This window comes from Ochotona princeps, chromosome 21 (genome assembly GCF_030435755.1).
Source record: "Ochotona princeps isolate mOchPri1 chromosome 21, mOchPri1.hap1, whole genome shotgun sequence".
NCBI lineage: Eukaryota > Metazoa > Chordata > Mammalia > Lagomorpha > Ochotonidae > Ochotona > Ochotona princeps.
The window spans coordinates 2,744,555-2,771,123 of NC_080852.1; the positions used below are offsets into that span (position 1 = coordinate 2,744,555).

The 26,569-nt window shown below is 45.6% G+C and overlaps 1 protein-coding gene and 2 pseudogenes across 1 annotated transcript in view; 2 read left to right on the forward strand and 1 right to left on the reverse strand.

Moving 5' to 3' along the window:
- Positions 1-26,569, reverse strand: part of LOC131482927 (zinc finger protein 208-like) — an 887,045-nt gene that overhangs the window by 529,047 nt on the left and 331,429 nt on the right.
- On the forward strand, positions 1,345-2,134 carry LOC131482844 (transcription factor SOX-2-like; annotated as a pseudogene).
- LOC131482855 (protein SOX-15-like) lies at positions 19,491-20,172 on the forward strand (annotated as a pseudogene).

Below are 26,569 nucleotides of genomic sequence, written 5' to 3' on the forward strand. Positions count from 1 at the left end.
AGTGAAGGAGGGTGCCTTTCTCCCCACATCCAAAGTATCTGGCACAAATGGCCAGTCCCAGCCTGTCTTCACCTCCTGAGCTCCCCATGTGAACTCAAGCTTCCATTTGGCTGCTGCAAGGGCTGATCTGTGGCTGCCTCTGGATCCCTGGTTATCCTTTGTGTCCAGATCACAGCTCACCAGTGGCTTCTGGGTTTACTGTTCCCTAAACACTGCTCAGCGATCGTCGCCTCCTCCCTGTGTCCGGGGGTCTTCAAATAACTCCCTGTTGACTTCCTGGCCCCTAACTTTTCCTGTAATCTGCTCTCTGTTCTTTACCCTATCTAATAATTTTCCATCATCTCAAACATGTCTACACCCTTTGCCAACCAGTGAGATTTTCTAAATGTAAACTTAAGAATTCCTAGCCTCTTGTGCCCTAAGAACAATGTTTGTGCCTGATTAAATACAACTGTTCTTTTTAAGATTTATTTGATTTTGATTGCAAAGTCAGGTATACAGAAAGGAGAGACAGAGAGGAAGCTCTTCCATCCGATGATTCATTCCCCAGGTGAGCACAAAGGCTGGTGCTTGCCCATAAAAAGCCAGGAGCCAGGAACTTCCTCCAGGTCTGCCAGAGGAGTGCAGGGTCCCAAGGCTTTCCCGGGCCACAAGCAGGGAGCTGAATGGGAATCATGGCCGCCTGGATTAGAACCAGCGCTGGACGGGTGTCTATTAACTTGTTCAAAATATTATGAGGAGTTGTAAAGGCAGAGAAGAGAGTGTTTGCAAAAGGGGGAGAGTAGGCTGCAGTCTCTTTAAAAACTGAGGGAACAAGAAGCAGAGAGAAAGAAAGGCAGAAAGAAGTTTGAGTTCGGGGCTTAAGCCTTTCCCCCCCCAAAAAAAATTCACAACAATAACAATAATAATCACAGCTGGCAGCTGCGGCATCGGCCAGAGGTGGAGGGAAACTCTGCTTTTTTGATTCCGATTACAGTTTGCTTCTCTCTCTCTCTCTCTCTCTCTCTCTCTCTCTCTCTCTCTCTCTCTCTCTCCGCCATCTCTGTCCCCTTTCTTCCTCCCCTCCCCAAATTGCTCTCCTCCACCTGGTCTCCTCAAACCCTGCTATCTCCAATCACCCCCGCCCGCCTCCCCTACACCTCCTCCTCCTCCTTCTGTCGCCCCCCGGTTCCCCGCCGCGCCCAGAGTCTCCGGCTTCCAGGGGGCCGGGCCCACGCGTACAGCGCCCGCATGGACAACAGATGGAGATGGAGCTCAAGCCGCTGGGCACACAGCCGAATTCTGGGGGAGGCTGAGGCAATGGCAACACCACGGCGGAGGCGGGCGGCGGCAACCAAAAGGCCCATGAAGGCCTTCATGGTGTTTTCCCATGGGCAGTGTCCAAGATGACCCAGGAGAACCCCAAGATGCACAACTTTGACATCAGCAACCGCCTGAGCCCCGAGGGGAAACTTAGTGGGAGATAAGCAAAGCGGCCATTCACCACAGAGGCCAAGCGGCTGCGGGCGCTACACAAGAAGAAACAGAGATTATAAATATCGACCTTGGGCGAAAACCAGGAAGCTCTTGAAGAAGGATAAGTACATGCAGCCTGGCGGGCTGCTGGCTCCCAGAGGCAACAGAATGGCCAGCGGGGTTGGGGTGGGCGCCGGGCTGGGGGCAGCTATGAACCAGCGCATGGACAGCTACACCCACGTGAATGGCTGGAGCAATGGCAGCTACAGCATGATGCAGGACCAGCTGGGCTGCCCGCAGCACCTGGGCCTCAACACGCATGGCGCGGCTCAGATGCAGCCCTTGCACCTCTATGATGTCAGGGCGCTGCCTACAACTCCATGACCAGTTCGCAGACCTACATGAACAGATCTCCCACCTACAGCATGTCCTACTCACAGCAGAGCACCCCTGGCATGGCACTAGGCTTCTTGGGCTAGGTGGTCAAGTCCAAGGCCAGCTCCAGCCCCTCCGTGGTTACCTCTTCCACTCCAGGGCGCCTGCCAGGCCGGGAACCTCCAGAACACGATCAGCGTGTACCTCACCAGCGCCAAGCCAACTGCACATGTCGCAGCACTACCAGAGCAGCCCGGTGCCCAGCACGGCCATTAACAGCACACTGCCCCTCTCGCACATGTGAGGGGGGTCCACCAGACAGCGGACTGGAGAAGGATGGGGGGCGGGGTTAGAGGGGAGGTTGGAGGTGATAGTGAGGTTGGGAGTATGGGTGAAGACATTTTCAGAGGAAAAGGAAACAAACAAACAAAAACCCGGGAAATGGGAGGCGTGCAAAAGTAGAGTGAGAAGGAAGCATGACGAAAAAAACAAGCGCATGCAGCACTAATCCTGGTATGTGACAAAGAACATTTCCTTACTCACAGCAAATGACGGCTTCAGAGGAGACCACCAATCCCTTCTACGCTCAATGCAAAACAATTTTTTCTGAAGAAAGCATATTTACTAGGTTGTTTCCATCTACTCAATGAAAAATTATTCAGCTGTCAAGAATGATATTATTCTATTTTAAACCAGGTGGTCCCAACTAGAAACCATTTTGCTCAGTGAAATGAGTCAATCACAAAAGAATAAATACCATATACTCTCTCTCATATAAGGAAGCCAACATGGAAAGGGTAACTCCAATAGTCCAATCTATACTGTTTTTTGAGTGTCTGTTTGTTCTTCTGGCTGTATCTCATATGTTTTGATGTTTCTATATTGGTTTGCTTGCTTCCAAATAATTCCTTTTCTCTAATAGAATTCATCAAGTGTCCATGAAGTATACAATGGCATCATAGTTCCTAAGAGAATTCTGTGTTTCCTTTTAGTTAAGCATGTGTTGCTTACTCAGAGGCACATTATTTTATCAAGGTGCTACAATTTGTTGTTGATGTTGTTATTGTTGCTATGATTGATGTGGCTGTTATGAAATAATGTCAATTCGAAAAATAGTAAAAAAAAAAAAGTAATTTTCTTTGATGGTTTAATCATATTATGTCCCATTAATAGGAATATTTTCTTTTTTAAAAAATGATGAGTTCAAATTGTATGAAAGGGCCTTTCTTTGATGATGATGGTCATGGTTTTTATTTGCAAATTGTTATGATAATATTTTTGTTGTTTAGATAGGTATTAGAAAATGAATTAACCTTCCATTTAAGGGATATAAAATATATTGTCTTGATGTATTATCATTTTAAGTTTTGCCAGGCAAGACTTAACAACATTTTCTCAAGAATCTATCTTTGTTTATGTGTTAAGCTGCTTTATAATTTTACTTTGTATGTTGCTCCGATCATTTTTGGTATTTGAGGTATAATAATAATATATGTTAAATAAAAAAAAAGAAGCTAATGGGAACCAACATGACGTCTTGGATGCAAGGACCCAGCCTGTGTGTGTCTAGGTGTGACTGATGTCCCTGAGTGGGGTGTGGAGGATGGAGTGCCCTGCCTTGAGTGCTCACCCAGCCAGGCTTCCTAAGGGACCCTGGACAACAGAGAATACTGGATAATGCAACACTGGGCTCAGCACTGAGTGACCCCCGTCACAAGCTTTGATTGGGTACAAGCACTGGTTTCTGCACTGGGAGTAAGTAAACTCGGTGCCAGAGCAGCAATGATTCAGCTGTTTGTCTTGGCCTGTGAAAACATCACACCAAGGACCCAGTGCAGAAGCCCAGGGGCTAAAAGTCCTTGCCTTGCAAGCACCAGGATCCCATATGGGCATGGTTTTGTGTCTCCACAGCCCCACTTGCCATCCAGCTCCCTGGTCTTGGACTGGGAAAGCAGTCAAGGCCAGTCCAAAGCCTTGGGACCCTGCACCTGTGTGGGAGACATGAGAGGTGCTCGTGCCTCCTGGCTTCAGATGGGGTCAGCTGCAGTGGTTGCGGCTGCTTTGGGAGTCAATGATCAGACAGAAGATCTGCCAGTCTCTCTTCCTCTCTGTACATCTGCCGTTCAAGAAAAATAAGTAAATCTTAAAAAAGAGAAAAATTCTCACTTTCCTATAGCCCTTGAACCTTTTTACCCTAATTAACTATGTAAAGATTGTCAAAACTATAATAATATTAATAGAAACATTCCCCAGTATATTAAAAAAAGAGAGAAAAATTTAATGTGGTGGGCACAAAAGATCACCACAGAGCCCTTGGCACTTGCTCTCTGTTTAGTCCACATTTTCTTTCTGTGTTCAATAGAACGGCCTTGTCTCTGCTGCCTCGGGGGAAGCGCATCTCCCCAGGTCCGCTGTGCAGGCTGTCCTCCAGGTGACCAACGTGTGAGCCTGTTGTTCTGGAAGGTCTTCAGGTGAGCCTGCTCTCCTTCAGTGCGTTGATGGTCACGTAATGGGGTGAAAGACGCTGGGAGTGTTTCCTGGTGTCACCTCAAAGATTGGAATGTACTGGGTGGTATCCAAACTTCACCCCAGGGCTGAAGAGGGAACTGAACCTAGATGACAGGTGGAGGAGGGTGGAAACTTGAACTTCAGTCTAAATCATGGGATTATCAAAATGACTCCATGCAAGCCCTTCCCAGGTGATCTGATTATGTTAATAGGCTCCAGGGAACACATTCCAATCCAATGAGTTCACTGTTGACAGGCCCTGGGGGTTTCTCAAATGAACTCACAGGGCAATATCTCTTTCTACACAAACTACCTCAAGAGAAAAATACCGGGGATGGGGGTGAAGCTATTCGCAGCACAGGGATGAAAGGCATAAACAGATGCAGGGAGAGGGACACCCCCAGGTCTGCTTTGGATGGTGCCTAAGAGTGACCAATCAGAAGAGCAACTGCATGTGGGATGAGTCTAGGCGGCAGTTAGGCTGTCAGTTGACAGGAAGCACCGCCTCTTCCGCTAAGCCCTGCCCACCTCAGATACTTAAGGCCCTTGCCAAGGCAATGAGCTGGGATTCTCTCTGAGGAAAGTGAACTGCAGAGCCGGTTTCTGCGCTGCACAGCTTCCCAGAGCATCCTGCGAGCATCCTGCAACTTTGAATCGTGACACGGATCGACAGAGCACTTGGGTGAGTGGGCCTGTCTTTTGTGTTCTGGATATTCCCGCGTTTTTGAGAGAGGCTCTCCAGTAAGCCTCAACCAAATAACAACACACACAAAACCACACCCAAACACACAACCAACACACACACACAACCAAAACAAACACACAGTCAACAAACACACACACACACATACACACACATACACACACACATACACAGCCTGTCTGTATCCCACCACAGCCCAAAACCGGTAGCCACAGGCTCAAAAATCTTTTCACGCCCCTTACTTGTAGATTTGAACACAGGCCAGGGAATTGCAGCTTACTTCCTGTAATGTCTTTCTCAATGAAAACTAGGAATCACTCTAGTTTTTCTGAAGGCTCATCCAGGCCTGACTCCCCAGATATTACAACAGAATCACCAACAGGATATTTCGAATATCCCAGTGACGCCAACACTGTGCGAACACCCTCCACAGGGAGCACAAACCGTGACGCCAGTTCCCTAATGGCTTCACGCCACAGGTAATTGGCACCAACACAACCATTCTCATCGATGTATCATACTTTATCTTTTGGAATCTCCTCCCCTAGGACAACCAATAGTGCATTATCATTCCGAGGTTACAATGTGGCACCTAGCTACTCCCAAACTATGACCACACCCCTTCAGCCTGAGTCAGACAACCCACGCCATAGGATTCCTGCCAACTCAGGGAACTTAAGATCTCCCAGCCCCATGTGCCTCACTCTCTCTTCCATCTCATCCTGCTCCTTGAGTAGCAGTTGTATCATTGTGGGGGAATCAGCCCCCCTGAATGAGGGAGCTCCTAGTGTGGCAGGAAATTCACCCTGTTCCTCCCCCATGAACCCTCTCCCACCACTGTCTCCTCAGTCTCCCAGCTACTCGCCTACTGTCCCGAGATGTCCCCGTCAGGACACCAAGCAGAGGCAGTTCTGCCTTGAGGAGAGGCCAGGCTCAGTGGGAGCAGTAGACTTGGCCCTCATGTCTTCCATGGAGGAGACTGGGATTCCATCTGAATGTTTTTCTGAGGGCACACTAGAGACTGACTCCACAGACTTCACACCACCTGAATGCCCTCAGTATTCCCCCTTGGTTCCCAGCAACACCTTCCCTGTGCGAGTATCCTCCACAGAGAGCCACACATGTGTCACCATTTCCCCAATGGCTTCACACCACCCATCATTGTCATCAACACCACCATACCCATTGATACATCATTCTTCCGCTTCTGGCACCTCCTTCCCTAGGACACCCAATTCTGCAGTGTCATTCCCAGGGCCATACTCTGAGTCCTCAGGGGTCTCCACTATGTACCACATGTTCACCCTTCCCTCAACGTGCAGCCCAACCTCTACCCAAGGGGAATTTCCCAGCTCCCAAGAGCAGTTGTGCAATGACTTGGATAATCTGAACAACATCACACATGACTCACTTGGGGATGCCCAGACCAACCGAGGGCTCCCCATCCAGTCTTCCGTCCCCTCAACCCAACCCCACAGATTCTCTCCCGTGGCACCTAGCTACTCCCCAACTGTGACCACACCCCTTCAGCCTGAGTCAGACAACCCATGCCATAGGATTCCTGCCAACTCAGGGAACTTAAGATCTCCCAGTCCCATGTGCCTCACTCTCTCTTCCATCTCGTCCTGCTCCTTGAGTAGCAGTTGTATCATTGTGGGGGAATCAGCCCCCCTGAATGAGGGAGCTCCTAGTGTGGCAGGAAATTCACCCTGTTCCTCCCCCATGAACCCTCTCCCACCACTGTCTCCTCAGTCTCCCAGCTACTCGCCTACCGTCCAGAGATTTCTCCATCAGGACACCAAGCAGAGGCAGTTCTGCCTTGAGGAGAGGCCAGGCTCAGTGGGAGCAGTAGACTTGGCCCTCATGTCTTCCATGGAGGAGACTGGGGTTCCATCTGAATGTTCTTCTGAAGGCTCACCAGAGACTGACTTCACGGTCTTCAACCCACCTGAATCCCCTCACAATCCTTCCTTGCATTCCAGCAACCCCTTCACCATTCCAGATTCCCCCCTAGGGATTCCCACATCTGCCGCCATTTCCCTAATGGCTTCACACCACCCGTCATTGTCACTAACACGACCAAGCACATCTATACAAAATTTTCCCCCTTCTGACACCTCCTCCCCTAGGACAACCAATTCTGCAGTGTCATCCGGTAGCCATAACGTGGCACCTAGCTACTCTCCAACTATGCCCACACCCCTTCAGCCTGAGTCAGACAACCCATGCCATAGGATTCCTGCCAACTCAGGAAACTTAATATCTCCGAGCCCTATGTGCCTCACTCTCTCTTCCATCTCGTCCTGTTCCTTGAGTAGCAGTTGTATCATTGTGGGGGAATCAGCCCCCCTGAATGAGGGAGCTCCTAGTGTGGCAGGAAATTCACCCTGTTCCTCCCCCATGAACCCTCTCCCACCACTGTCTCCTCAGTCTCCCAGCTACTCGCCTACTGTCCCGAGATGTCCCCGTCAGGACACCAAGCAGAGGCAGTTCTGCCTTGAAGAGAGGCCAGGCTCAGTGGGAGCAGTAGACTTGGCCCTCATGTCTTCCATGGAGGAGACTGGGGTTCCACCTGAATGTTCTTCTGAAGGCACACTAGAGCCTCACTCCCTGGTGTTTACTTCTGCCTCCTCTGACTATGCCCCCTCATGTTCCAGTGCCCCATCTTCATTTGAACCCCGTTGTTCCTCTCCTTTTGCTCCTGGTCCATCACTGCCATCCCTCCTTCTATCTCCCATTTCACACTGCTCTACCCCAAGTGACTGTATGTTTGAGGAGAAGTTTGCTCTCCTGTCTCAGGGACCTGCTCTTTTCTCAGGCTTTTCAGATGGTTCTTCCACTATCCCCACTATCCCAGCATTCCCAAACCTTAATCCCCTTGCTGTTTCAACTAGCTATGCCCCAACAGTCCATGGATTTCCACCTGAGTCAGACCACCAGTTTCACGGATCTGCTTTTGAGTCAGGGCCTTCAAGAACTCCCTGTCCTGTGTCCCTCAGTGTCTCTTCTATCTCGTCCTCTTCATTGCCCACCAACATGACAGATGAGGGGGAGTCAGCCCTCCAGACTCAGGGAATTTCTGGTGTTTCCAGAACTTCACAATGTTCCTCTCCCCCGACTGTCATCACATCACACCCATCTCTCCGTCTTTCCTCCAACTCCTCTTGCACTTGCCCCACTGGCCCCACAATTCTGGGTGAATCAGCCCTGCTGAACTCAAGAAGACTCAGTTCTGCAGGAATTTTAGGCCCCTCCTCCCCATTGTCTGCCCTCACATCTCCAGCTCTCAGAGAATCTTCCATGTCCCTTAGCAACTCCCCAAGTGACCCCATGTGGACCATGGCTTCCAACCTCCAGGCACAGGCTACACTCGCCTCTCCTCATTTCCCAAGGGAGAATGCCCACCTGACAGGGCCGATACCTGCACCCCTGCAGGCCACTCTCACTTGCTTTGCCACATCCACTCCTTCTTACCCCAGAGTCCCTGGAGACTCTGCCATGCCCCACCTCTATGCTCAGATTCATCCATCTCATGGATTGCTTCTTGAGAGAGCCACACACACCCACAACCCCAGTCCCAGTGTTCCCTGCAACAGAGACCATTTCAGTGGTCGCCCTCACACTCACAACTGCCCTGCCACTTGTTACTGTCATGGGGTGGCTCGCAGAAGAGGTGCTGGTAGCAGGCACCCTCATCACCTTGGCCGCTATGCTCCTTGAGCACCCAGGGTCATCTCCCTAGCTAATGGCTGCCAGTGCCCATGCAGCCAGCAAGCCCCAGCTGCCTTCATGCCTGCAGGCTACCCTGCCAGTGTCATGGCTGGCTTTATCCTCTTTGGCTGGCACTGACACTGAAGGAGGAGCTCCAGCAGAAGATCTCTGCTTGAGAAAGGTGATCCTGTCCCCACTTATCATGCTTCTTTCATTTACATGATGTATGTTTCCTTTCTGGCTTCAGCAGAAATGACAGGGCTCACAACATTCCAATCCTGTTCTTGCTGTCATTGGGCAAGACTCTATTGGGTCCTGTGGTGTGATCATGTTAAGTTCTGTTTTGAATTACACCTGTGCCAGGTGACTAGTACTCTTGGGGTTCTCGTGGATGATTTGTGTAAATTGATGAGGAAGTCTGTGCATTGATTTTCTCTGTGCAGACTGATACCGTCTTGCAGTTTTTGTCTTTTATGGATGGATATGTTAGATTCATTGGGTTTGTGATGCTAAATCCACTTTGAAATTGGAGGTCATATCCTAGACGGTCTTGTTTTACCTCTGCATGACGTACAGAGGAGCGCTACACACTGATTCCGATTTGAAAGTCCTGATTGCCAGCAGTGCAGAGGAGCTCATGCTGAAAGACCTCTCAACCCCAAACTACAGAAACATTTGGTGTATATGTTGGCATGATTACAGAGAAAGATACCCATCCCTCTCTAAGTCTGGCAATCTAAGTATCCATCTTGAAATTCCTTCAGAGTTGAATGAGTTTTTCATGTCAGAATCAAGGAGAAATGATGGAATAAGACATGACTTGCAAATTTGTTTTCTGAGTAATTAACTGAGAATGTAAGAATTTAACTTTTGTGTATGAACAACCTAGGAAAACATTGACCAAAGTATCCAATGTTTTCTACAGATTTTAAGACTTGAGTACATGTATGGGAAACATGTATCTCTTAGATTTATGCATTTGAATGATATATGCACTAAGTAAAAAATGATAGATCAACATGGTATATTTTCAGTTACAAATTTTATCAAACATATGTAGAAGCTAAATTGGATTTGATATTGAATGTGTAACACAAAAGTATGTTGTTTCCCCGGTAAACTAGATCACGAATGTGTAAATGACCTAAAAACATTTTGATTTCTTTCTACCATATGTCCAAAACAGCCTATATGTCACATGAATTACAAACATATTGAGCTATGTAGCAGTTTTAATTTTTTTTAATCTATTTTATTGTATTGTTATGGACAATCTTTACAGTTAATTACAGTTAAAGAAAAAAAAAAGGTTCAGGGGGATAGGGAAGTGGGTAGCAGTTTTAATCTTTGAGTGTTCTTTTTTCAGCCAATTAGAATGTGTTCCTTCAATAAATTTTACCTTGTAGCAACACAGTAAGCACACATACAATACACATGATATGACAGAACAAGTAGCTTTTGTAGTATATATATTTTTAAGTCTTTCGTTCTTTAGCTGATGTTTGAAAATGACCACCAGTTGACACTGCTTTTATTAATGTGAATTAGCCCTATTTAAATGGTTGTGTGCTTTGAAGAAGAGTACAGAACTGCAATTCACAAACACTTTAAGCAGCCATGACTGAAGCATAAACTCATGAACCAACAACAGGAGGGAAGCGTTGACTCCATAGAGCGTTTTGAATGCAGCTGTAGGCTTTGAAAGCCACTTGCAGTATTTTGACCTCAGCGCCTTTGTTTTTTTATTAAGACAGCAACTAAAGCTGATAGCAATGCATGATCGTCAGACTTTTTGACAATTGGACATTTGTATCAGAATGTTTCATATCAGTATAAGTTAAAATGTGCCCCCACCTGGCATCTGGGCAGTACCTTTGGTATAATCCCAACTGCCTGTTCGTGAATTTTCTTGACAGGCTGGGAAATACAGCCTTGGGTTGTATTTGGCCTTGTCTTACAACTTTTGTTGAAGTTGGATTGCAAACTTTGTGATTTTTTTTCTGACTAGCTTGTATAATATTTTTAGTTGTCTTAAACTGAATAGAATTATTTTGAAAATATTCAGTTATTTGAAAGAGAGAGATTTCTCTCATAGACTGGTTCACTCTTCAGATGCTTGCTACAGTGAGAGTTGCTCCTAGCTGGGAGCAGGGATGGTAGGGACCCATAGATTGGAGCGGGACTGGCTGCCTCCCAGAGGGCACATTAGCAGGAAGCTGGAATTAGGCCTGCACCAGGAGCACAGCCCAGTTCCTCTGATTTGGATGCACATATCAAATGGCACCATAACTTCTGTGCCAAATGCCTACCATTGCTCCTACCCTCACATTAGCCAAATGCATACATGTTTGTCATGCTATTGGTAGTGACTTTTCTATGTAATGAATGTGCTTGCCTTTTGCCAGTTTGGGCATTATATTTCTTTAAAGGTGATCTGTCAGCTTTTGAATTTGTTTTGTAAATGCAGTCTTTATTTGCACTTGTGGAAAATATTTACATTTATCATGCTTTTTTCTGAGTTGTTCTCTACTATGTGTTTAAACCGTCATGTCCATTTAACACATTTGATCAATTGTTTTGGTGATTTCATTTTTTTATAAAACATAATGTTTGCAAAAATTGTCCTACATTTCTGTACTATCATTTGAAATATCATATTTATTTAAATCTTTATTCATAGCAAATTAGCAGGTTTTGGCTATCCAACAAGTAAGGGCCTAGATAAAGCATAAACGATTGCCTTTTTTTCATTATTATTTTTTGATGATATTGACAGAGTTGATCAGGGTGGAAAGTCTCAACTGTTAGGGGTAAGTGGGTGATACCATTGTTTCCAGAGTTTCTTTTTCTTCTTGCTGCATCTGGCAGTAGAGAGCAGACCATGGGATAAGCCATACCCAGCCTCCCAAATGCCTTAGAACTCAGGAATGGGTAGCAGCCACCGCTTGTCACCCAAGGGTCCCTGATGTGGTGTGATGTTCTAGGCAAACATCCCTTCATACCTTGTCTCAGAAATGCTCTAGGTAAAACCAACTCATCCATGTCACATGCAAAAGAACTTTTTGAACTCAAGTCTCACATCAATCGTGAAGCAAAGCATATTTCTTTTCTTAAAATATATTTTTCTTTGATTTTTAAATTATATGGTACAGTTTCATATAGACTGTGATTATCCTCTGCCAAACTCCCACCTCCTGACAGATTTCTCCCATTTTACTACAATGATGTAGCACTTCAGAAGGAACCATAATTCTATCAGTCTCTTATTTAAGTGCACCCCGACATTGTTGGTACAGGCAATGTCAGACAGTCCGGCATCTCATTGTCTACACATGCCCAACAGTTTCACTGGGAATCCATGTCTCGTTTGGAAGCAGGAATGCATGGTTATTCAGTGGCACGTTTTTTCATGGCGCTGTTATTTGTTGTTGTTGTTATTTGTTGTGGCTGGTGTTCTAGCTCATACCAATTGTTGACTTGTTTCATGACTTCTCAATTATGGAAATATATAGTGATGGAGTACTGCGCTCTACCATATCCAGATGTGGGGGTATAATGCAAAATAAATTTCAACCCATGATTTCCGGTTGGTTGTGGCTGTGCTGCTTAGGCTCCTCCCATGGTGTTTTTGGTAGATAGGTTGGGTGTTTCTCAGTTCAGATCCTTTCACGTGTAGGCTCGTCAACTGTCAGGGTAAGGTCATAGTTCTTCTGCAGCTCAGTATTTGCTAAGTGAGTGCTTTATAATAGTGTTCAAACAGTTTTCAGAAGGTATCACCTTTTTTTAAACTTTCTAAAAAATGATGAAAATCTCAGTTTGGAGACATTTTATTAAGAAATTGATTAAAAGTTCTGAAAATGATCCCTTCCTTTAAATACATTAATATACCACCAAGCAGCCTCTTACAAACTCCAGAGATCCGTGTGTGTGTTCCCTAATATTTAGATCTCATCAGAGCTTGCTAAACATGATCTCAACAATCTGAAATAGTCATCAAGGACTTTTATTTTAGAAAGAGGCAGCTCTGGACTGAAATACAATTAAAAAAAATACTGAATTAGATATCTGTGGAAGCACTATGTTTGCTTCAGTAAACATAAAAGAAATAACAGCTCTTGGTCAAGTTAGTTTTCAATTTTAGAAAACTAACACTTTAACAATATACATTACACACTACCATGCTGCTGAGTGTGATAATATTCATACTATCACCCATGGGCCCAGCTCCTCCTCCCACTTCCCCACCAGCACCAGAGTCTGGAACCAGGGGACTGGCCTGCCGCTCCCCCACTCCTGTTCCTGCCTTTTCCCTGTCCTGCTCTGCTGTTTTAACCTTTTTTTTCTCCCGGGGAGGGATGTTAGGGGGGTAAACTAATGAACATCTCTAAAGGAGGGGAAAAAAAAAGAGCAAAATGCCTGAGGGGGAAAAAAAACCTAACTTGTAACAAGTTCACAGCAATAAACCTTTTTTTAAATGATTTTTTTTTTTACTTTTATTGGAAGGTCAGATACACAGAGAGGAGGAGAGACAGGAAGATATTCCATCTGATGATTCACTCCCCAAGTGACTGCAGTGGCAACAGCTGGTGCTGTACCGATCTGAAGCTAGGAGCCGGGAACCTCTTCCAGCTCTCCCACGCTGGTACAGTGTCCCAAGTCTTTGGGCCATTCTCCACTACCTTCTCAGGCCACAAGCAGGGAGCTTGATGGGAAATGAAGCTGCTGGAATTAGAACTGGCGCCTATATGGGATTCTGGCACATTCAGTGCAAGGACCTTAACTGCTAGGCCACTCTGCCTGGCCCAGCAATAAGCTTTTTCTCTCAAGATTTTGAATTGACTTGGGTTAACATAACTCTTCAGTTACTAATTTCAAGCAAGGATTACATTGCTGAGCTTGGTTCCAAAATATGTGTGTGTGTGTGTGTGTGTGTGTGTGTGTGTGTGTGTGTGTGTGTGTATGTGTGTGTGTGTGTGTGTGTGTGTGTGGCGCCAAACATAGTGTGTCTCAACATTTGTCTTTTGAAAAAGTTTGAAATTGTCATCATGTGTTATTATCTGTGTTTATTGATCAAAACATGTTTTTGATCTTGTTAATTAACTTTTAGAGTTCTTGTTAGAGCGTTCTTTTATTGTTTCAAATGTACAGCTGACTTCACACCTTTGGTAAATGTTTTTAGAGTTTTTATTTGACAGTTTTCACTTGACAATGTTATGTAATTAATCTGGTGTTTCCAACCCCTTTCTTCACCCCTGCTCTTGTCTCTCTCTCTGACACTGAGGACTCAGAGTGCACAGTTTGATCTCCAGACCTTAACTGTGTGGCTAACTTATTACCCTAATCATCTCCTCATAGACATCACCTTAAAACTGTCAGCATGTGTCCATGACTACAAATTTCTAGCTCAGTGCATTAAAGAATTTAGGGATAGAATTGAACATCCCCTGGGCTGACACCCCAAGGCTGCCTCTGTGGCCCACTTCAACCAGGGCCCAGGGGAAGAGCAGTGAGCTAGACAACAGGAGGCCTGTTCATGTGGCTTTATCCAGTAACCTGTTCTCAGGGAGACAAAGCAAGGCCAGTCCACCCTCAACTTGCACCTGCTTGCAACTTGGGAGGCCAGAAGACTGGGCAACCAGCTATCAATCATAGAAGTGGCTTTCAAAGCATCTTGTCAGCTCTGCCAAGAGCCAAGCCACTAATAATGGGACTTTCCTGGGGGTCAAAAAAGCCCTGGGTCAGGACCATGGTTGGCCACCAGCTAGAAAGCCCTTCACTCTGCCCAGCCCCTGAAGTGTTCATTGCCATGGAGAAACAGCCTACAGCCAACAGCATCACAGGTAAAGCTGTATATTCCATCCAGAGTCACCATCTGTTCTGTATCAGCCTCCCTTTCAAAGCCAGCTCTCCTATCTGTCCAGCCAGGCAATGGGAGTCAACGGGAGGTCTCCCCATGGAGTTTCACACTTCCTTTATGTCATCTCTTCCAGCACCCCACATGAAGAGATAGATGGTCCTGAGCCTCTCACATGCCTAACCAACTTCAGAATTTTCCTTTGTGCATCTAGACTTAAAACTCAAGTGCACATGTATGTGAGAAATCAGAATCAGTGTTTGCTAGCTGTCACTGTAGCCTTGAATGTCACTGTCAACTGGAGCCCTGGCCTTACCATAGGCCCTTACTTTGCTCCTGCTAAGCTCAGAAAGACCAAAGCAATCACCCTAGCTCTTGCTGGCAGCCAGAGTCCCCAGGAGCAGGGGGAGAAAAAGAGCATAAGACCAACAGCAGGCTAGTTTATCTCCACTAGAATACTGACAGAAACACTTCTCTTTCCCACAACCATATATATTATTTTGTTGCTTCTTTTTATATCTTGTTTCTTTCTTAAAGCCTTACTAGACAGTCTTTACCAGTCATTCACACATGTTGCAGCCCAAGTCTCACCACTAAGATCATACAACAAAAGGCTGGGATGTTGGGACTGAGTACAAGTGACCCTAGTTTCCTGCCCGCTCAGAAGGTCAACACTTGCCACAATGATCCATCTGCCAGCACAGAGGCACCCCAAGAAGCTCCTCAAGACCCACCCTCAGAAACTGCATATCCCAGTGAGCTTCAGGAGGAACTCCAGCCATCCTTTCAAAGGGACTTTTGATGAGTAACCCCTCCCTTCACTCTTGTGTCACCACTCAATGTCTAGCCAAACCATTAACCAGTTTCTTTTGCAGGGCTAGTAACCTGCCATTCTTCGCCCACCAAACTGAAACCACCACCAAGAGAACACCGTGCCCAAACTCGGCTTGAAGAATCAAACGGGAGAAATGTCCTCGACTCCTACTGGCCTCCACAGTCACCTGACCTCACTCTTTGTGGACTGTGGATGGCAGCTCAATGAGGGGCCCTGACAGTTGCTGCTACTTTTCATTAAAAACCCGGACATCACTCTGACCCAATCACCACCACTCAATCTGGCCTCCTTTCTCCCAATCCCTAAGAAGCCACTGACTACACACTCCTGTCCTCAAATTACTGATTTTTATTTGTCTCCTAGGGACAGCCTACAGGATAAACTTCTCCCATCACCTGATCTCACACTCTTCGTGGATGGCAGTTCAGTGTGCAGGCCTGATGAACATCACTGCGTGCCCTATGCGACAGTGACCTTGGACTCCATGCTTGAGGCACAGTGCCTCCCCCAAGGAACACCTCCCCAAAGGGCTGAACTGTATGCACTGATTCAGGCATGAACATTAGCTCAGAAAAAACGAGTCAATATCTACACTAACTCCAAGCATGCTTTTCTCGTTGCTCACTCACACTCAGACATCTGGCAGGAGAGAGGATTCCTCCCCACCAAGGATAATGCTATTGTTAATGCCTCTTTGATGAACAGATTTCACCAAGTTCTCTGTTTCCAAACACAAGAGATAATTCTTCACTGCTGGGGACACCAGTCTTCAATGTACCCAGTGACACAAGGCAACAAGAAGGCTGACCAAACTGCAAGGTGTCTGGCAAACCCAAGAGCAAGTGCCCCCATAATCTTCCTTTCTACTTCCCTTAAGCCTACCTACTCTCAACAGGAACGACAGGACCTGCTCACTTCCAGTGCCCAGGAACATCAGAGGCTGGATCTTCACGGGCAACAAGATAGCACTGTCTTCTCATGCTGCCCTGCCCCTCCTCGCTGATATCCACAATTCTCTGCATGTGGGGCCTGACTCCTTATTCCGGTTTCTTACTCCATTATTCTCATGCCCTAATATGTGCGGACTTCTCAAACAGATCCATGCTTCATGCCCAACTTGCTCCATATTCTCCTCACAGGGAGCACTTAAACCAAGGGTACCCACTCAAAAACTTACAGGTGATCAACCTGGGGAGGACTGGCAAATATATTTCACCCATATACTGACACAGAAGAAATTCATTACCCTACTTAAAAACATGACTCCTTTTCAGGTTGGGTAGCAGCATTTCTAATGGCCAAGGAGACATCAGCAATGGTGGCAGAAACCCTACTTAACAACATCATTCCCAGGTTAGGTTTGCCTCTGTCCATCCAGTCTGCCTATGGGCCTGCTTTCATCTCACAGGTCACCCAACAGGTGTCAGAGGCCTTACCCATCAGCTGGAGCTCAGATCCTCATGGGTGGATGGATTCCCCTGGGCTCTAATATCCATCAGGGTCAGCCCTCGCAAGCCCCTTGGATGGAGCCCGTTTGAGCTGATGTATGGCCGACCCTTCCTGCTTACCCACCAGCTCCCCACAAAGTCTCCTCCCTTGGCTAACTGTTTCCCTTCTCTGACTCTGATTCTCAAGCTTCTCCGAGAGCATGCAGACCTGTGTCTCCCGTGTCCTGACCTGAATGCATCAGTGGACCCGGATGTCCTTCCTCTCCAACCCGGAGACTCGGTTCTACTCAAGACTCTTCATCCAGACTCACTTCAGCCACGGTGGACTGGGCCTCACATGGTGATCTTTACCACGCACACAGCGACCAAACTTGGTCACACATCCTGGTGCCATTGTTCCCATCTAAAACCTTTCCAAACCTCTACCTCATCTCAGTGGAAGGTGCAACAGACAGGGACTACCACACTAACCATTCAATGCCAAAGTGCCTCCCCTGCCTCCGACCCTACTCCTAATAATTCTCTACCTCACGTTAACCAAACAGACGAAATAATTCACACAATTCAAGCAGCAACTTCAGTCTCGATATTGAGGCATCCACACTCATATCATGGCTTATTCCAATACTCGTTCTGCTAGTAATTATATGTCTCTTATGAACTATTGTCCCTTGTTTTCCAAGGTTCTTTCAGAAGAAAATTCATAATGCCCCATGGACTGCCTTCAACTAGATGCTGCTCCACCCCTACACTCTGGTGCCCATGGAGCTTCTTCTGGACCTCACACAGAGACAACAACCCCCTTCAGCAGGAAGCAGCCACATCAATTTCTTCGCCCTCTTTCCTATTACCAAGAGGCTGGAATGATGGCTACCAAGGTGGCTGGAAATGGGTGGAATTTGCCTCCAAAAAACCCAGAATGAATGGTGGAATTCTGGTGGGCCCCTCAGGCACTGAGACCACCGTTGCACCAATGAGGGGTACAGACCCATATTCCCCCACCAATAAGGGCCGAGGCGACCCCCGTTTCAGTTTCCATGTCAAGGAGAGTTTAAAAGGGCCCCTTCCCCATCTCTTCCATGCTCTTCTTCCTCTGTAGCCCACACCTTCCTGTCTGTCCTTTCTGCTGCATGGGGAAGGGAAGCCCGTGAAATAAAGGCCATCTAAATTATTTTCATATATTTGGCTGAGTTATTCTTTCCCTGGTGGTCAGCGAATCTAACATTTGGCGAGCAGCGAATCTAACAACAGTTGATGCATGGATACACTCAACTGAAATCTTTAGCATTAATATTTTTAAGATTTATTTTATTTTTATTGCAAAGTCAGATATACAGAGAGAGGAGAGACAGAGAGGAAGATCTTCCATCCATGGATTCACTCCAACAGTGACTGCAACATCCAGTGCTGTGTGGATCTGAAGTCTGGATTCCTCCAGGTCTCCCGCATGGGTGCAGGGGCCCAAGGCTTGGAACCATCCTCGACTGCTTTCCCAGGGCAGAAGCAGTGAGCAGAAAGGGTAGTAAAACTGCCAGGGTTAGAACCGGTGCCCATATGGAATCCCGGCACATTCAAGGCAAGGACTTTAGCAGCTAGGCCACCGCACTGGGGCCAGCATTATTACTTAATATAAATAGTTTTGTAATATCCAATAAAACCATGTTTTTCCTATATGAGCTAAATATTCTGTTAGAGGGATAACAAAACCACTAAAATGAGAGCTATTGTTACATTATGTTAAGGAAATTCATTTATTTAACTGGTTAGGATTTTGACTTTAGTAACTACATGCAATTTGTTAGTAGGCTTGTGAGTTTTATAGGTTGCATTTTTAAACAGTTACACTGACAGTTCAACATTATAGGACTAGCACTAGTTCTTCCATGAATTTCAAATTTATGTTTGGCAAGCAACAGGAAACTAATCCATGTACAGTGTTGATTCTGAAATAGAATTTCAGACATGGTGTATTTTCCAAATTTAGTAGCAGTCATGTGGAGGTCACTTTTATTGAAAATAGTGTCCAGCTGCTAGGCCTGACTGCTCAGATAACTCGGCCTTGTGTGGGGAGGGGGTGTGGTGGCCTGTGGGAAGTGTTAGGGGCTGGGAAGAACAGGACACCAGCTTGGCCTCAGGGAGAAAGGGGTGTTGGAGGCCACGCTCTGGGAGGGGCTGGGGAGGAGTCAGTGTTTAAAGCTGTTCCCCATCCGGCAGCCAGCCTCAGATCCAGCCCAGGTGTGAGAGGCCTGTGGCACCAGGGCGCCTTGGCAGCAGCAGGGACGGAACAGCGCTTCTCACCTTCCCAGAAGGTTTGTCAGTAGGGTCACAGCAGCAGGGACGGGGGCCGGTGGGGGGACTTTGAAAAAACAGTTAAGAACACCTCTCCAGGGACACCGGTCAGCAGGTCCTGCTTCTGACTCTACAAGGCGTGCCAGATTGGCTGGGAGCAAAGACTCCATTTCAAGAACTCCGGACTTGCAGGTGGCCTGCGCCTTCCAAGGACCCGGCTTTCCTTGTCTGTGACTCAGTTTGGGGAGGACACACATAAGGGTCCACAGCTCACCTGGAAAGGAACGCCTTTAGGACGCCTTTCTGCCTCCCATGGCACTACCTCGATCCTCTCACACCCAGGCCTGGAGCCTGGAGCCTCCTGCTCCCCCAGGAGACACCAATTCCCCAATTTTGGGACTCCAGGAGCCGGAGGGCGCTGGCAGCCCGGGAGCCCAGGTCTGTGCTGGGCTGCCCCAGGAAAAGGTGAAGCGGCCCATGAACGCCTTCATGGTGTGGAGCTCCGCTCAGCGCCGCCAGATGGCGCAGCAGAACCCCAGATGCACAACGGAGATCTCCAAGAGCCTGGGTGCGCAGTCGAAGCTGCTGGCCGAGGACAAGAAGCGGCCCTTTGTGGAGGAGGCCAAGCGGCACCGCGCCCTGCACCTGCGTGACTACCCCGACTACAAGTACCGACCTCGGCGCAAGACCAAGAACACCGGTGCTGGGCTAATGAGCTCCAGCCAAGGAAATGGTGGCCAGCCCTCGGGACCAGGTTTCGTGACCACCCCAGTGAGCAGGGGTTTTTGGTACCAACACCCCAACTACTCAGCCTACCTGCCGGGTCACTACAGCTCCTCCCACTACAAAGCCCAGGCGCCCCTGTCCTGCTCCGTCCCTCAGAGTGACCCAGAGCAGCTCAGAGCCGAGCTGCTGCCTTCCTACAACCCCTGCCTACCCCGCTCCCTACAGTTCTCCGCTGCCTGGCGCTCCCCTGCCCCTCACCCACCTCTGACCCACATGGATGTGGATCTAACAGTAGGACCGCCCTCCCACCCCCCACACCTGTTTCTATAAAGCAGTCTTGAATTAGCCAAAAAAAAAAAAATAGAGTCCAAACATTTGGGGTTTCTTTCATGATCTCTAATCTTATGATACAAATCTTTTAACAGGCTGATACTAGGACTCTATGGTCATAAAAACACCTGAGCTGCAGTCAGTTTTCCTGCTCCATTAGGAATAGTGTATCTGACAGTATGAAATTGTACGTGTGTGGAACAAAGCCATTCATTTCGAGATGACTGCTAGAGTTTAGACTGTCATGAGAATAGTTGGCTTGCAAAGCTCCCTGATAATTTGTCAAAAAACGTTTTGTGTATTTATTTCCATAGAGAATTTCATATTTTGGTGCTCAATTGCTCCAGCCAGCAGAGCCAGTACCGTGGACAGGGAGAGGGTTTGGGGATGAAGCACCCACAGGAGACCAGTAATGGTAGAAGTCCCTGTGAAGTCTCCCTTCATTGCTCCTTGCCCTCTCCTTATGTACTCTCCCCTCCACGTCTTCATTTAGCAGGAGATTGGATACAAATGAGTCCAATTAGTCTAGGTGTTTTGAGCCACAAGCCCAGTTCCTGCTGCTGCCCAGTTTAACGAGCGCTAATTAATTCCTTAGCCCACAACGCTCAATAGATCCTAAAATACCTGCTTAACAGTCAGAGCTTCTCATTCAGCAAATGCCAATACACTTGCTTAGTTTGCTTACTTGTTGCTATAATTACATCCCTTTTTTGTCCAATTTGTTCATGTTTCATTTTCAAGTTGGGAGCTAGAAATGCTATAGTAAACTATATATTGTTCTAATTCTCCCTGATAGCAATTGTTTCAGCACCTGTTTCATTCTTTCAAAAATCTATTTTGCATCCTGTTCTCATATCTGGACTAGTGTTGTATTTTACAACTACTTCCTTTATCATGGCCACTTACTTCATATTTATGTTTGATATTTGTTATCTGCTATAAATATAGCAATAAATAGTCCATTTGTATAGATAGAGATTATTATTTACTATATTGATACGGCAATTAAGAACAAAGCAAAACAAACATAAGAAGCTTTTGGTATATTTAAAATCTTTAAGTTCAGGATCAAGGTCAAGGAAATTTTAACCAAAAGCAGGCACAAGAAACAATGATTATGTCGGGGCCCGGTGGCTTGGCCTAGAGGCTAAAGTCCTCACCTTGAAAGCCCCGGGATCCCATATGGGCGCCAGTTCTAATCCCAGCAGCTCCACTTCCCATCCAGCTCCCTGCTTGTGGCCTGGGAAAGCAGTCGAGGACGGCCCAATGCATTGGGACCCTGCACCCGCGTGGGAGACCCGGAAGAGGTTCCAGGTTCCCAGCTTCGGATTGGCGCGCACCGGCCGTTGCGGCTCACTTGGGGAGTGAATCATCGGACGGAAGATCTTCTTCTCTGTCTCTCCTCCTCTGTGTATATCTGGCTGTAATAAAATGAATAAATCTTTAAAAAACAAAAGAAAGAAAAAATGATTATGTCACAAAATTATCAAGGTTGATATTTCTGATGATATGGCCTAAGTAATTGTTTTTCTTAATATATTTATAATCAATAAACTATTTTATAATCAAAATCAGAACTTAAACTTTGGAAATGTTGGATCACCATCTGTAACCTTTACAAACAGGTGTTTGTTGAGCTGAATGCCTTTCTTTAGGGGAAGCAGGAATGAAGGCTATGGTTCAACTGTGTCTCTGAAGAACCCCAGAAGCACAGGCAATTCAAGCTAAAATAAACCAGTGTGATTGCCTGAAGCTCAGGAGCTTCTGCACTGTAATGGAAACCTTCCACAACATGAAGGGGACAACAAGAGCGAGAGACACATTGCATTATTATGTGATTGCAGCTCAACAACAAAAATGAACAACACAGTTAAGAAATGGTTAAAGGACAGAAACAGGTAAGTTTCAAAGGATGAAATAGAAATGGGCAAAACTCAATTAAACATGCCATCGGAAAAATGCAAACAAATACCACAGTGATAATTATAAATCACTCCAGAATTGCTCCCACCTGAAAATCAAACACCAACTAATGCTAATGAGGATGAGTGGGAAAAGTTACCCCGCCCACTGCCTGTGTGATGCAAATCTTGCAACCATTTTGGAAGACAGTTTAGAGATCTCTTACAAATCTGAAAACAGACCTAAAGACTCAGCCATCACACTCCTGAAATTTGCCCATGTGACATCCACATTCAAATTACTGGACATGTTTATTGCAGCTCAGTTCACAAAGAGTAAGCTAGGGCCCGGCTCGTGGCCTAGTGGCTAAAGTCCTTGCCTTGAATCCCCAACCCCCTCTGGGATACCATATGGGCGCCAGTTTTAATCCCAGCAGCTCCACTTCCCATCCAGCTCCCTGCTTGTGGCCTGGGAAAGCAATTGAGGACCGCCCAATGCATTGGGACACTGCACCCGCGTGGGAAACCCGCAAGAGTTTCCAGGTTCCCGGCTTCGGATTGGCGTGCACCGGCCCATTGCAGCCCACTTGGGGAGTGAATCATCGGACGGAAGATCTTCCTCTCTGTCTCTCCTCCTCTGTGTATATCTGGCTGTAATAAAATAAATAAATATTTAAAAAAAAAAAAAAAACAAGGAGTAAGCTAGAGAATCAACCCAATTTCACCCAGGGATGACTAGATAAAGAAAATGTGGTTTATATAATCTTTGAAATATGATGCACAGTCATCAAAAGCATGAGACATTATCTTTTGTGACCAAATGATGAAAGTGGAAACCATCATGCTTAGTGAAACAAGCAAATCAGAAAATGACCAATATCAGCTGTGTTCCCTGACCTGTGGTAGATAAATGCAGAATACAAAAAATACAAACACACAGCGTTCTGTGTGAGCAAATGGGCATTTTGAGATTTGATTTTCACAATGTTCTTAATTCTTGAGGAATGCTTTCTCTCTTTCTTTATTTGTTGAATGCTTTATACCTAACAGTGCTTCAAGCCTAGAAATCGGAATTGAAATGAAGTGTTTCATTGTGAAAGTTTTGAAACAATGAGAGGAGCATGGTGGGAACATGGGCAGGAGGAGAGGGAGGGAAGAAAGTATCATTTGCTTCTAAATTTGGATTGTTAAATGCACCAACGATGTTCACCTTACAAACATAGAATCTAAACAAGAAGAGCAAAGCCGTGAATGAAGCAGCAGAGTAAACTCCATGTGAGAACTTGAGCAGAGAGCAGTGCATAGAAGCAGGTGTGTGAAGGCAGTGTAACCTCTGTGCTAAAGATGAACACGCCGCCATGATGCACACGTCAACACTAACATAAAATATAGTTAATAAAAAGAAAAGAAAAAAATGAAGGACGTGTCTGTATCCGTATTGTTGCAAATGTAGTTTTGCAAACTTTTTTTAAAGTAATATTATGTAACAGAATATATTTCATTTCTTTTAAATGTAAACAACTATATCATGGTTTTCACAATTCAGGATATGTCAGTATTTCATGTGACTGCACCACACTTTAATCATCCATTTTTTTGCCTGTAGAATATCCTTTAGTAGTTTTAAATTTGTGCTATCATGAAAGATATTATTGAATATTCACTTACGTAACTGTGGGAGAAAACACTCTACATTAAAACTTCCCACATCAACAATGCTCAGTTTTCCAAACCACTTGCCTTTAATTTTATCTTCATGGTAATCATTATGGGGCGCAGTCAGTGATAGCCAGCACCCATTGACAGTGGGCAAACGGAATTTGGCTGAGTCCCCTATCCTCTGACCTGAAGGTGGGTCATAACAGCAATGGAGTGTTAATTGCATCCTGAACCACTTCCCCCACATCCTAAATGAGCCAGGTTATTGGAAGTCCAATTAGTCTAGGTGTTTTTAGTTACAAGCCCAATTCCTGTTCCTGCCCATCCTAATGAGCACTAATCAACTCTTCAGCCCACAACACTTCGGTATTCACTCCTGCCCACCTATGTCTCACCTATCAACTGAGAGGAGACGGTATTGAGTTGTTGTGTAACCACTCCCCTCACAAGCTCTTTTAAAAATCCCATGAAGCAGGGGCACTCACTCTCTTTCTGGCCAGGTGCTTCCATTACCCTGGCACCTAGACTCTTGGCTCACCCAGGACAGGTAATCCCCTGAGCATGGTCCCTGTGTACTGCTTAGAAGAGGCAATGGTTATAATAATGTAGTTTCTGGTCTGTGTACTATCTGGAGTTCCAGGAGGGGTGAGGCCTAGCAGTAGTAGAATGTGGGCAGAGAAGCCAGGGAAAGGTGAATGTCTGCAGCTCTTTAAGTGTGTCCAGGTTCTTTGTGAGTGTGTCCAGGTTATTTGTTGCATGTCTCTTAGGATAACATATGTTGTTGGGGCAGCTGGGACATAGGTTTTCAGCTTAATGATTGGACTTGAGGATAATGACCATTTGTTCCTTTTAGGATCATGATTGGGTGGATTATGATTGGTGGATTACTGTATGGACTTGTGATTTGCTATTGTGCTCTGTTGTGTTCAAGCTTGATTAATAAAGACTCCTTAACAAACCTTAGACATGTCTGGTGTGATCTCACTCGCACCCTGCAACAGTAATGTGTGTGTGTTCTAATTTCTCCAAATTCTCAGTAAGTATAGGAAGGTCTATTTCTTTGATTTTTTTTCCATTTGATTGGATATACAATGTCCTAACGTTGTCCACTGTTATAATTAATAAAAGAAAGATTCTTTTCATGTACACTGTGAAAAAAACTGTGTTAAAATTGAAAATAAGGTCCCAGTGCAGTAGCCTAAAAGCTAAAGTTCTTACTTTGTATGACCCAGATTCACTTATGGGTTCTGGTTCTAATTCCAGTAGCAGCCCTACTTCCTGTCCAGCTTCCTGCTTGTGGCCTGGGAAAGCAGTCAAGGGTGGTGTAAAGCCTTGGGACCCTTACCCATGTGGGAGACCCAGAAGAAGCTCCTGGCTTTCGATTGGCTCAGCTCTGGTTATTGTGGCCACTTGGGGAGTGAATCAGCAAAAGGAAGATCTTCCTCTCTGTCTCTTCTGTCTATATATCTGACTTTCCAATGAAAATAAAATAAAAATCTAAAAGATGAAAATAAAATACATTTGAATGTTGCATAAAAATGAGTCCTTGCACTCCAGTGCAGCTCCCTGTTCACATGCCTAGGAAAGCAGTAGGTGAGTGCTCAGATACTTGGGCTCTGTCAGCCCTGGCAGGGATCTGAATGGGGTGCCCAGCTCTCAGCTTTGGGGAGTGAGCCAGCAGATGGAAGATTGTCTCTCAACCTCTCTCTCCTTCAGATAAGTAAGTACTTGAATCCTGTAATAATCCTTTCTTTTATTCTGAAAAAGAAAAACAAAAATGAGACACTCCCCTTACTTGATTGTGGACTAAGACTATTAGCACATAAGACTTTGTAAAGAAATAAATACATAAGTGAATGGATAAATGAATAAAGAAAGGCTAAAATGCTGATGAATGAAATGACACAAGCCATGTGATTAATCATCCTAAACTACTAAGGAAGCCAAAGTACTGAAACATTCCTCAGTAAAGTGATGCTTGTTTGTGGTACTGGAATCTTTACAGAAATAGAATTCGTTAAAATTGTACAGATTTTATAAATTCTCTTTATGTTTTTTTTCCTCTTTTTTTTTTTTAATTTTTAATTAATATTTAGCATTATATGACAGTTTCATAGGCTTTGGGAATCCCCCTCCCCCTCCCCCCTCCCCTCCCCCCTGGTGGATTCCTCCACCTTGATGCAGCATTACAGTTCAAATTCAATCAAGATTCCTTCCTTGCAAACATATATTAAGCATGGAGTCCAGCTACTTATTGTCCAGATGGGTTGAACAGTTTCTTGGGGAGACCATTTCTGGTCCGAAGTCAGAGCTGGTATAATATCATCACAGTCAATTAAGAGTCCCAATATAACATCAACAGCAATTTGCAATATTATGGAATTGACATAGTTTTGAGTAACCAGTATGTTAAAGAAAAAAAAAAAAAAACAAAGAACAAAATAACAAAAAAAACAAGTCCTAACCACAACCTATGATTAGCTCATTGACATCTCAATTTTAGTTTATATACAGGACCGGACCGGCTGCTATATACCCCGAAAAGGCCACAGGGTACCATTCAGCTGTCTCATGTCTATTTCATTTTAGTATTTAGCCATTTGTTGTGTTGAAGTATAATTTTGTTGATCTTGGCAGATTTTGGGATAATCCAGACTGGCCTGTAACTCTAACAAGATATTTGTCGACATTTAAGGTGCAGAACATTTTTTTTTGGGGGGGGGGTGTTGACATTAGCAAACTGTTGATTTATCTTTGTGGAAACACATTGCAGAC